This window comes from Malania oleifera, chromosome 1, assembly GCF_029873635.1.
Source record: "Malania oleifera isolate guangnan ecotype guangnan chromosome 1, ASM2987363v1, whole genome shotgun sequence".
NCBI classification, from domain to species: Eukaryota; Viridiplantae; Streptophyta; class Magnoliopsida; order Santalales; family Ximeniaceae; genus Malania; species Malania oleifera.
In genome coordinates this window covers 66,889,137-66,900,854 of record NC_080417.1, presented here as the reverse complement: position 1 = coordinate 66,900,854, position 11,718 = coordinate 66,889,137, and the positions used below count along the sequence as shown (strand labels likewise).

At 39.7% G+C, this 11,718-nt stretch overlaps 1 non-coding gene across 1 annotated transcript; it reads right to left on the bottom strand.

Annotated features, from left to right (window-relative positions):
- Positions 1 to 3,016: 3,016 nt before the first annotated feature.
- On the bottom strand, positions 3,017 to 3,123 carry LOC131147401 (small nucleolar RNA R71). Its single transcript, XR_009134784.1, has one exon. It is a non-coding gene; the product is annotated as a small nucleolar RNA R71 (small nucleolar RNA).
- Positions 3,124 to 11,718: the final 8,595 nt, after the last annotated feature.

Sequence of the window (11,718 nt, the reverse complement as noted above, 5' to 3'; positions counted from 1 at the left end):
TAAACCTCATTTTTTGATATATGTGGAACTCATCTATTTATAAGTAGGCTTATTTGTTTATATCCGCAGAACTAATATGTTCATAAGTAGGTTCACTTGTCTAGGAGCAAGGCTCATTTTTCAATTCTAGCAGGGCTCATATGTTAATAGGAGTATAACCCATCTATTGACATGAGCAGCGCTCATTTGGTAATGAGAAAGACTTATATGTCTATGAGTAGGGCTTATTTGTAACGACCTACTATTTAACTGGGTTTTTTTTTTTTTAATACTATGACATTTAACATACTCTGATACCATATTGGGGTAAGCCCAATCATTAGCCTAAGCAGTGAGAAGCAGAAATCAAATAAACATATCCATATATAATTATATACAATACAAGATTGCTAGAATGTATCCTCAAAAATATACATATCTATTTGTTTTCCCAAAACACCCTCAACTGGATAGGGTTATACAAAAATACTCCCACAATACTCACTTCACTATCAGGGCAATACTAAAGCCCCTCTATCTGAGAGTGATTACGTGCTTAAATTGTGTAATTAGGTGCTTTAATTCATGCATTGCGAATTATATTTGTATTTAAATGCCTAATTACTCTCAATATTCTAAAATTGTGTTCTATTTATAAAATTTGGGTTTTATTGAGTAATATATGAAATTTTGGTGTTTTTTATTGCAGAGCAACTGTTGGAAGCTAAAAACCGATGGTACTTTACAATCTGTGCGTAACTCTCTCATATGACCTCCGATTCAGATGATTCAAGATGCCATAAAAAGATAAGAAAACGATATACAATTTTTGAGTTTTGCATTTTGCAAAATACTGGCTACACCAAGGTCTAAATCAAACGTGAAGTTACCATACGCCGTTTTGTGGACTATTTCGATAATTCTTCGTAATCTAGGTGTAAATTTCTCATCCAAGATCCAATCGAGACGATTCAAAATTTTGGAAAAGATGAGAAAGAGCTCTACAACTTTCATGTTTTGAACTTTGAGAGCTAAGGGCTGTAAAAGGGTTGAAATCGGTCTTGAAAGAGGAGGGTAGTTCATGTACCTTTGAAAAAGAAAAAAGAAAATAAAAAATAAAAAAATAAAAAAATGAGATGTGACCTAGCCATGTAGCGAGGTCATCTTAGCAGGGTGAGGTACTGGGTACAAAGAAAGGAAAGACAAAAGAAAGGAAGGAAAAGCAAAGAGGAAAGACAAAAGGAAAGGAATGAAAAAGTCAAAGATGAGGGTTTCCTTGGGGGAGTGGTACGCAAGAAGAGAAGAGGGGGGCAGCGTGCACTGGGGCTAGAGATGGAGGCTGCATCATACAGAAAATTTTTTTTTTTATTTTTTTGGTGAGACACACAAGGGAGGCCGGACCACACACAGTTTTTCTAAAAAATTATTTTTTAGGAGTTTTCTTGTGGTTTTCTTTTGGGGGTGCTGCGAAGATACTCACACAGCCAGCAAAGGAGAGTTGGAGAAATGCAAAAATAATATTTTTTTAGAATCGGAAGGCGGTGAATAATGGCGGTGTCCGAGGTGTTCGTGACGCATGATGGCGGTGCTGCAAGGGTTGATCTTTCCCGTACTCTCCAAATTGAAGAAAATATGGTGAAATCTTTTATGTTGGATTTAATTTTCGGAATTAACTAAATTTTTGTATTCTAGGAATACGATGTAGCCAGTTTCGAACTATGCTTGCTCTTTGATGCTAATCTGAAGTAGTTTTTATTAATGTTTGTTTGAGTGATTCTGTGCCTAATTCTTTTAATTACTGGCCATTAATTAAATGATTTTAGTCTTGTGATTTGCTATCGAAAGGGGGGATTACAGGATAGATCTTGGATAATTTAGCGTGGGTAAATATAGAGATTGAAAGACTTGTATGAACCTACATAGCATTAAAAATCGAGGGTCTTACTGCGTTCTTGCATTATTAATTTGCATACTCTTATGTTAAATAATAAACAAGAATAGGTTCTAATTGACTATCGAAAGAGGTTTTTGGAAAAATTAGCGATTTGCTAACAAACAGAGAAAACGAAGTTGAATTAGCTAAATAAGTAAAGCATAGTGAGAAATTAGGTGAAATCAGTTTCCTAGAAGTTTTCACCATCAGTAATTTGATACGCGACATCCAGTTTTAAATTCTCCTAAATAGTTTATTTAAAGTAGTTTTGTTTAAATTTCGCAGTCCAAAATTATTAATTTTTCTAAATAAAATCAAGGTTAGTAAAATTTCGGTACTTGGTAAAATTAAGACATCAATCCCTGAGGACGATACTCTACACATCATTATATTATAAAACTATGCTACTGTGCACTTGCAGTTTACACCGGTCAAGTTTTTGGCGCTCTTGCCGGGGATTGAGTTTTTCTTATTTTTGCCAATATCGATACAAAGTAATCTTGGTTTTAATTTAGATTTTTATTTTTAATTTTTTTATTTATTTCTTTTTTTTTTATTTTATTTCATTTTATTTGATTTTATTATTTTTTTCTATATTTCTGGTGTGTGTTTTTATATTGGATATGCAGTGCTAGAACACGTGACAATATTCCTTTTGATCCGAAGATTGAAAGAACGCTTAGAGCACTAAGGAAAAAGAGGGTATTGGCCATGGAGGATGGACAAGATAACGTGCAGCCACGCGCCCTGAAGGATTATGTGCGACCAGTTGTGAATAACAACTATTCGGGTATCAGATGCCAGCCCATTAGTGCCAACAATCTTGAGCTCAAACCTGCATTAATCAGCATGGTGCAGCAGGCCCAATTCAATGGATCACCACTTGATGATCCCAACATCCATCGGGCAATGTTTTTGGAGATTTGTGATACTGTGAAGATCAATGGTGTTACTAAAGACACCATTAGACTGAGATTATTTCCTTTCTCTTTAAGGGACAAAGCAAGAGGTTGGCTACAGTCGCTACAACCTGGGAGTATCACTAGTTGGCAGGACATGGTAGAAAAATTTCTAGCAAAATTCTTTCCACCTGCAAAAACAGCTCAACTTAGGAGTGAGATTGGTCAATTCAAGCAACATGATTTTGAATCACTTTATGAAGCATTGAAAAGGTATAAATATTTGATTCGACACTGCCCACAACATGGATTACCGAATTGGTTGCAGATTCAGATGTTCTATAATGGGTTGAATGGGCAAACGCAGACTTTAGTTGATGCTGCATCTAGGGGAACTTTGATGTCAAAGACACCTGAGGGTGCTACTGCTCTTTTTGAAGAAATGGCCTCAACTAACTATCAATGGCCAACTGAAAGAACTATGACTAAGAAATTTGCTGGAATTCATGAATTGGAGCCGTTTGCTACACTTTCAGCTCAAGTCGCTTCTCTATCCCATCAAATTTCAGTTTTGACAACCAAGAGGATACCACAAGGTGCAGAATATGTGGCAGCTACAAGTAGGACAGATCCGAGCTGTCGCAACCTACTCATTTTTCCACTTTTTTTTTTATAATGATAATATCACTAGCACATTTCTTATATTCTAGTTCAGCAGGTCACAATCCACCTAGACCCGTGGGTACTAGGAATATATCAGAACATACAGCAGAAGCCCTAGCAGCAGAAAACATACAATAATGTACATCTCAATATCATATATTACAATATACCAGAGTTGCTATAGTCCATAGTATTTCCATATATACATCCTAAAATAAATCTAGGGACATTTCCTACAAAATCTAACTATCCCTACAAAAAGAAACTTACAATTTAAAAAGGGCATATATCCAACACTAGGTCAGCGGGGCTTTTCCCGCTCTTCTATCAGAGGCTCTTGAAAAGTTTATAAGATTAAGGGGTGAGACACCTCTCAGTAAGGAAAATAAACTAATACTAGTGTGTGGCAACATGAGTATTCAGTGGTGTACATATCCCATACATAACATATTCAATACTATTTTGTCAAATTTGGGAAAACATGTGTATATCAAATCATGGCAGAACATATTGCATTTGCATAAACATATCTCATCTCATATAGTAATAATAACATAAAAACCATCTTGGTAGGTTAGTTGGCTGTTGTCATGTATTACCTCCACATGACTGGGTTGTGTGGTCCAAAGGTGGGACCTGACAATGGTTGGCCGACCACTGTCAAGTCAAATAGTAGTCTGTAGGTCCGATGGGTCTGCCAGACATGGTCCGTACACTAGGAGCGATCACAGCACACTTCTTTAATAACCACATCGACCATCCAATCTCACACCACTTCGTATAGCGGCGTTAACACAAATATCATGATCACGAAGACCATGGACACATAGCAATGGTACCATGCAAGTGTTAGCCTAGACCAAGCCAACCACGTTCTGATATCATATAACATATTCTAAAATGGTGATACATGGATATCTTATATCATTAATTTTCACATCAATCATATCATTTTGCATACATACGTGCATCATGAAAATCATCAGCCTTTACGCCGGTATTACACATTTTATCATAGCTCAGCCCATACGCCGGCAAATCACATCATAGCACGGCTCGTACGCCAGTAAACATATCATAGCACAGTCCGTACGCTGGAAAATCACATCATAGCATGGCCCGTACGCCGGAAAACAGATCATAGCACAGCCCGTATGTTGGCAAATCACATCATAGCACGGCCCGTATGCCGGCAAACAAATCATAAAAATCTCGGCCCGTACGCCGGTTTTTCCATCATAAAATCCATATCACAATCACATTTCCAAAAACAATATTTCATAACATTTTATACTCATGCCACACTAACAGATTTTCATATATTCAACATAAGATCATTTTCACAGTATTTTCTGAATATAAATCATATATATATATATATATATATTCATTTTTCCTAAATCCAGATGCTATATATATAAATACATGCATTTTCTCAAAACAAAACTAGCTTAGTTTATCCCCTTACCTGCTTCCTGAAAAGCCCCTAAGAAAATTCTACCCCGCACCCGCAGGGTTCCCAACTCAACACCTTGAAAATGCAAACCCCCAATATTAAACTTCAATATTTCTACGTGCATAACACTTCTTATAACTATCGTTAAGTCAAATTTGGCTTAAAAGCCTTACCTCAACTTAGGGATGATTTCCAACGTTCCTAATTCAACATCCCTGGAAATGAAAACTCTCAGTATTAAAGTTCAGTATTTCTAAGCGTACAACACTCTTCTCAACTATCACAAATCCAAATATTGAGTAAAAAGCCTTACCTTAGATTTGGAATGGTTTCCACCTAGCTTTCACCAACGATCCGCTCCAGCAGATTTGGAGAGAAATTCCCTAGGAGCATCGTGGTGACTTCGGATTGTCGATCCGGCGAAGATCTGGCCCTAAATCGACGAAAGAAAGAGGGAAAACCGAAGGGGAGAGAGAGAGAAAAGAGGTGGCTTCCTCTGTAAGTTAAAAATATGGATTTCTTGTATTTATAGAACATGATTTGTTGACGAGCCATGTCCTTCGTCGACGAATTCTCATTAATTTCGTCGACAAAATCCAGTCTTCGTCGACAAAATTCAGTCGGCTCAAAAACCCCTCTTGGTATTTATTCGTTGATGAATCCCCTATGTTCGTCGATGAATCTTCTTAAGCCTTCATCAACGAATCCCCTGCGTTCGTCGACGAAGCCTTGATGATCCCCTTTTCCATTATTCCTTCCAAAATGCAATGTCGTCGACAAAGTCGACTGCCTCCTTCTGCTTCCGGTTCCCATTCCCTTTTCTTTTATTATTTAAATATCATTTTAAATTTGGGTTATTACATTCTCCCCTCCTTATAAAATTTCGTCCTCGAAATTTACTGTTCACCAAGCTCATCATCCCTTAACAAGAAAATGGTCTACTTATTTTATTGCCTACCCTCACTTATGGTGGAGGAATGTCGTGGTTACATTCCGAGTCCTGGAAGATTACATATACAAAAGAAAAACTTCTCCCAAAACTAAAATGTTACACTAATTTAACCATTACATGTACCTGGAAAAAGAAAACTACTTAACCACTTACATTTTATCCACTCAAACCTCTTGAAATAAATGCGGATACCTCTGCTTCATTTGCTCCTCGGACTCCCAAAAAGCCTCTTCTACTGCATGATTCCTCCACAAAACTTTTACCTGAGGAATCTTCTTGTTACATAGCTCCTGTACTTTCCTATCCAGAATTTGTACTGGTATCTCCTCATACCCCCAGTGAATCACTAAGCTCCAACTCATCATAACTGAAGATATGAGAAGGATCTAGGACATATTTCCTCAACATAGCCACATGGAATACATCGTGGATCCTGGACAACACTGGAGGTAAAGCTAGCCTATAAGCTACCGGTCCCACTTTATCTTGAATTTCAAATGGACTGATAAACCTAGGACTAAGTTTACCCTTCTTCCCAAATCGCATAACCCCTTTCATCGGAGCTATCTTCAAAAATACGTGATCACCTACGTCAAACTCTAAATTCCTATGGTGATGGTCAGTATAACTCTTCTATTGGCTCTGAGATGCACTAATCCTATCTCTAATAAGCTGAACCTTATCACACACTTGCTGTACCAGTTCTGGCCCCACTACTCGCCGCTCACCCACTTCATCCCAAAACAAAGGAGATCGACATCTCTTACCGTATAGAGCCTCAAATGGTGTCATGCCAATGCTGAACTGGTAACTATTATTATATGTGAACTCTACCAATGGCATGAACAGAATCCAACTACCCCCAAAATCTAATACACACGCACGAAGCATGTTCTTAAGTATCTGTATCGTCCTCTCAGTCTGCCCATCTGACTGCGGATGGAATGTCGTGTTAAACAATAACTGAGACCCCAGAGCCTCCTACAAGCTCCTCCAAAATTGTGACGTGAATCGTGGGTCTCGATATGACACAATAGATATAGGCACCCCATGAGAATGAACTATCTCCTAAATGTAGATCTTCGCTAAACGATTGAGGGAGTAGCTGATCTTGATAGGAATGAAATGGGCGGTCTTAGTCAAATGATCAACAATCACCCAGACGAAATTCTGGCCATGTAATGCCGTCAGCAGTCCTGACATGAAGTCCATCGATATATGATCCCACTTCCACTCTGGAATAAACAACAGCTGCAACTGCCCTGCCGGCCTCTGGTGCTCAGCCTTTACTTGTTGGCATGTCAAACACTGAGCTACATACTCGGTGATCTCTCTCTTCATATCACTCCACCAGTACGACTCTCATAGATCTCTGTACATCTTCATATACAAAGATCTGTGGGCCTCCTCTAGAATGGTCTTCCTGATCTCAGTATCAACAGGAACGCATAATCTGGAACAGAACCGCAAAGCTCCACCATCTGCAATACTGAAATCATCCCCTTGACCCATCTGTACTCTGTTTATCACCTCTGCTAACTCTGGATCTTCCCTCTGGGTAGCTTTAATTCTCTCATGCAGAGTAGGTTGTACCACTAGGCTGGCAATATATACTGGGATATCACTCTCTACTAACTTTATGCCAAGTCTCTCCAGATCCATCATGATCGGATGCTGGATCCCCATAGCCGCCAACACTGGCTCCCTGGATTTCCTGCTCAACGCATCAGCTACCACATTCATTTTCCCTGGGTGATAACTGATGGTACAATCAAAATCCTTAATCAGCTCCAACCACCTTCTCTGCCTCATGTTTAGTTCCTTTTGCGTGAAGAAATACTTTAAGCTCTTGTGGTCGGAGAAAATCTCATACTGCTCGCCATACAGGTAATGCCTCCAAATTTTTAGTACGTGTACCACTGCAGCCAATTCAAGATTATGTGTAGGATAGTTCTTCTCATATTCTTTCAACTGCCTGGATGCATATGCCACTACCCTGTCATGCTGCATCAATACACAGCCAACTCCTTTCAAGGACGCATCATTGTAGATAGCATAACCTTCACCCCCAGATGGGATGATCAATACAGGCGCTGTGACTAATCTCTACTTCAACTCCTGAAAACTCTGCTCACAGCTATCGTCCCACTCAAATCTAGCATTCTTCTTCGTCAGTCGTGTCAAAGGTCTAGACAAAGCTGAGAATCCCTCAACGAAATGACGAAAATATCCAGCTAGCCCCAAGAAATTCCTAATCTCCTCGACATTTCTCGGTCTAGCCCAATTCACTACTGCCTCAATTTTGCTAGGATCCATAGAAATACCGTCTCCAGATATAACATGCCCCAAGAACACTACCTTCTCAAGCCAAAATTCACATTTACTAAACTTGGCGTACAACTTCTTTTCAAGAAGTGTCTGCAACACCTGCCTCATGTGCGTCTCATGCTCCTCATAGCTTCTCGAATAGACCAGTACATCATCAAAAAATACAACAAAAAACTAGTCTAAATATTGGTGGAAGACTCCATTCATCAAGTCTATAAATATAGCAGAAGCGTTCCTCAAACCAAACGGCATAACAAGAAACTCGTAATGCCCATACCTAGTCCTGAAGGCATTCTTCAAGATGTCTTCTGCTTTCACTTTCACTTAATGGTATCTGGATCTGAGGTCAATCTTCGAATACACCCGTGTACCCTGGAGCTGGTCAAACAAATCGTCAATACGGGGTAGAGGATACTTGTTCTTGATTGTCACTTTATTAATCTCTCTGTAGTCTAGACACATCCTCATAGTCCTGTCTTTCTTCTTCACAAATAAAATTGGAGCTCCCCACGGAGATACACTGGGTCATTTAAGCCCTTATCAAGTAGATCTTGCAACTGATTCTTCAATTCTGCCAATTCTACTAGCGCCATCCGATAAGGTACTTTAGAAATCGGCACCGTACCAGAAGGTAGATCAATAGAGAAATCTAACTCACAGTTGGGTGGTAAGCCTAGTAACTCATATGGGAAAACATCTATAAACTCCTTTACTACATGCATGCTAGCAAGTTTCAATTCACCCTCTGACATCTCCTTTACAACCACCACAAATCCCTGACAACCACTCAGAAATAATCTTTTGGCTTGAATAGCTGAAACTAGTTGAGGCAGGGACTGCACTAGCGACCCTACGAATTTGAATTCTGCTTCCTCCGAAAATTTGAATATCACTTCTCGTGCTCGGCAATCTATGTTGGCAAAATTAGCTGCTAGCCAATCCATGCCAAATATAACATCAAACCCGTGCATGTCTAGGACTATCAGATTAGCAGACAAAATATTTCCTTGAATATCAACTGGACAATCTCGAAGCACCCTACTACATTTCACTATCGACCCAGTCAGTGTAGATACCAACAATTCAACATCTAATGACTGTGTTTCAGGCCCACATAATTTAACACACCCCGAGGATACAAAAGAGTGTGTAGCTCCTAAATCAAATAATGCAATAACTTTAAAAGAAAGCATAATAACCATACCTGTCACCACGTCACTTGACGCCTCAGCCTCACCCGGCGTCAGAGTAAACACCTTGGCTGGTGTCGTATTCCTCTGTTGGCCCCTACGTGACACCTAATAACCTCCGCGGTATGGTGTAGGAGCTGGAGCTACATCTGGTGGAGTGGGACAGTGTCGCACCATGTGCCCCGATCTACCGCAGCGATAGCACACCGAAACTGCACTGGTGGGGTAGGATAGTCTTGCACAATATGCCCTGATCTACCACAGCGATAGCACACCATACCACCAGTTCAACACTCCCCCCAGTGGCTCCTACCACAAGTCTAACAGACTAGAGGACCCTGCCCTGTCTGCACCTCGCGTCCTCCCATCTCCTGTCTTCGTCTTCTTCCATGATTACCTCCTCTCCACTGCCCCGGTCTATAACCCTGCTGGTAGCCGGTAAATGCAGATCTCTTCCTCTGTCCCTGCTCCTCTGCATCAAGACGATCACCAATCTCTGCCAAGGCTGCCCTGTCGACTAACTTAGCAAAGTCCTAAATCTGCAGCACCACCACCTGCTTGAATATGCTCCATCTCAAACCTCTGTCAAACTGGCTCGCTTTCTTTACTTCATCAGGAACAATATACGGAGCAAAACGAGAGAGCTCGATAAAACATGCTGCATACTGCTGGAGGAATAGTTATCCCTACTTCTGACTCAGAAACTCTTCTACTTTAGCCTCCCTGATAATAGTTGGAAAATACATATCAAAGAACAAATCTTTAAATTGATCCCATGTCATGGCTATCGGAGTCACCCTCTACTGCTCCAGCAGTCTCACTGCAGTCCACCACCTCTCAGCCTCTCCTGTTAGTCTATAGGTGGCAAATAAGACCCTCTATTGCTCAATACACTGTAGTACAGCCAAGATCTTCTCAATATCCTGCATCCAGTTCTCAGCGGCTACAGGATCAACTCCGCCTAAGAACACTAGAGGATTCATCTTTGTGAACTTCTCTATTGTGCACCCATGGCTTGCAGATGGACCACTCTGCTCCCTCGAACTCTATTTAGAGTTTGTTCCTTGCAGTATGTGGGATGTTTGATCATGACACTCCTCCTCACATACGATGAGTGAACCCATCCTTTTTGAGTGTTTTTTAGGGTATACCAGTTAGGCCGAGTCAAAGCGACAGTTCTTTAGGTGCCCACGGATATCCTGTGTGTAACGAGTCACACACATTACACATGCTTCAAGATTTCACCTATTTATACTTGAATTTATATGACTACATTAACTCTGAATTGTGCTCGCTGGTTAATTTTATGTGAGTTTACTATTCTTAATGACTATATAATGATGAGATTTGCATGAATGACTTACTTCGGAGTTGCGTGAAATGGGTATGAATGAGTTTGTGTGTAATTGGTGATATTCTTGTATATGAAAGGGTATGATTGTGTTGCATGTATATTCATTCATTGAAATTGGGATGACACCACCCTGAATTGCATTCACGTTATTTGCTAGGGACTAGCAAAACTTTAGTTGGGGGGTGTGATTACGCGCTTAAATTGCGTAATTAGATGCTTTTATTCATGCATTGCGAATTATATTTTAAATTTAAATGCCTAATTACTCTCAACATTCTAACATTGTGTTCTATTTATAAAATTTGGATTTTATTGAGTAATGTATGAAATTTTGGTATTTTTTATTACAGAGCAACTCTTGGAAGCTAAAAACCGATGGTACTTTACAATCTGTGCGTAACTCTCTCATACGACCTCTAATTCAAATGATTCAAGATGCTATAAAAAGATAAGAAAACAATTTACAATTTTTGAGTTTTGCGTTTTGCAAAATACTGGCTGCATCAAGGTCTAAATCAGACGTGAAGTTACCATATGTCGTTTTTTGGACTATTTCGATAATTTTTTGTAATCTGGGTGTAACTTTCTCGTCCGAGCTCCAATCGAGACTATTCAAAATTTTAGGAAAGGATGAGAAAGAGCTCTACAACTTTCATGTTTTGAGCTTTGAGAGCTAAGGGCTGTAGAAGGGTTGAAATCGGTCTTGAAAGAGGAGGGCAGTTTGTGTACCTTTGAAAAAGAAAAAAGAAAATAAAAAATAAAAAAATAAAAAAATGAGATGTGACCTGGCCATGCAGCCAGGTCATCTTAGCAGGGTGCGGAGCTAGGTACAAAGAAAGGAAAGACAAAAGAAAGGAAAGAAAAGCAAAGAGGAAAGACAAAAGGAAAGGAATGAAAAAGTCAAAGATGAGGGTTTCCTTGGAGGAGTGGTGCGCAAGAAGAGAAGAGGGGGGCAGCGTGCGCT